Genomic DNA, 1,468 nt, shown 5'->3' with positions numbered 1-1,468 from the left:
AATTGGCTCCGAATTGAGGGTCGGAGTGGTTGCCGGTGCAGTCTCCTGAACGCTGTCCGATGGTAGAGCTAAATCATGCCCACCGTGACCGTGCAGCGCACTCGGCAGGAGCTCGAATCCGTCGAAGATCAAGTCTCCGCGGATATCGGCTGTGTAGTTTAAGCTTCCAAACCTGACCTGGTGGCCAGGGGCGTAACTCTCGATCTGCTCCAGATGGCCAAGCGAGTTGGCCCGTAGTTCGGAGTGCCGGATACAAAGATCTGTCCGAGGAGAAAAGTCTCACCCTGGACTGCATCGCTATCGATGATTGAAGGAGCCATCCAGCCTAACGATGACGACACAGAGGAACTCTCAATGAAAGCACCAATGTCGGTGTCAAAACCGGCGGATCTCGGGTAGGGGGTCCCGAACTGTGCGTCTAGGCGGATGGTAACAGGAGGCAGGGGACACGATGTTTACCCAGGTTCGGGCCCTCTTGATGGAGGTAATACCCTACATCCTGCTTGATTGTTCTTGATAATATGATTAGTACAAGAGTTGATCTACCACGAGATCAGAGAGGCTAAACCCTAGAAGCTAGCCTATGGTATGATTGTGTGTTGTTGGTCCTACGGACTAAACCCTCCGGTTTATATAGACACCGGAGGGGGCTAGGGTTACACAGAGTCGGTTACAAAGAAGGAGATCTACATATCCGTACTACCAAACTTGCCTTCCATGCCAAGGAGAGTCCCATCCGGACACGGGACGAAGTCTTCAATCTTGTATCTTCATAGTCCAACAGTCCGGCCAAAGGATATAGTCCGGCTGTCCGGATACCCCCTAATCCAGGACTCCCTCAACAAGATCACCTTCCTCAAAACTCCGGGCATGAACCCTGCGGCTGTGATAGCGACGCAGGGCTTGCTGGTAGCATGCAGCAAGCCGGCACGCGTAGCAGCCTAGAGACGGTTCTCCTCAAGTAGCACAACATCGTCACGCCGATGTTGTTCCTGTGCTACTTCATCGTAAGCAAGCACTCAAGGTGACCTGTAAATGAGTTCCGTGGGGATAACTGCTTCTGCCAAATAGACTAGGGAGAAGGGAGTCTGCCCGATAGCTCGATTTGGTGTCATTCCGAGGGACCAAAGAACCACCAACATCTCATCGATCCACTACCTGCCACACTTCTGTAGCTTATCAAATGTTTTCATCTTGAGTCCACACAACACTTCAGCGTTCGCCCTCTCAGCTTGCACGTTGCTCCTTGGATGAGCAACAGAGGCGAATGGGATCTTGCTTCCGAGGGCATGAATGTATTGCATGAAGCTGTGTGGCTCGTGAATTGGGTGCCGTTGTCAGTGATGATCCGAGCAGGGACTCCGAAGCGGCACACCAATCCTTTCAAGAACTTGATAGCTGACTGAGCAGTCACCTTTCTCACAGGCTCTACTTCTGGCCACTTTGTAAACTTGTCGATTGCAACAAA

The sequence above is a fragment of the Triticum urartu genome, chromosome 3A, assembly GCF_056163025.1.
Source record: "Triticum urartu cultivar PI428250 chromosome 3A, HENAU_Tu73, whole genome shotgun sequence".
NCBI lineage: Eukaryota > Viridiplantae > Streptophyta > Magnoliopsida > Poales > Poaceae > Triticum > Triticum urartu.
This window is presented reverse-complemented; position numbering follows the sequence as displayed.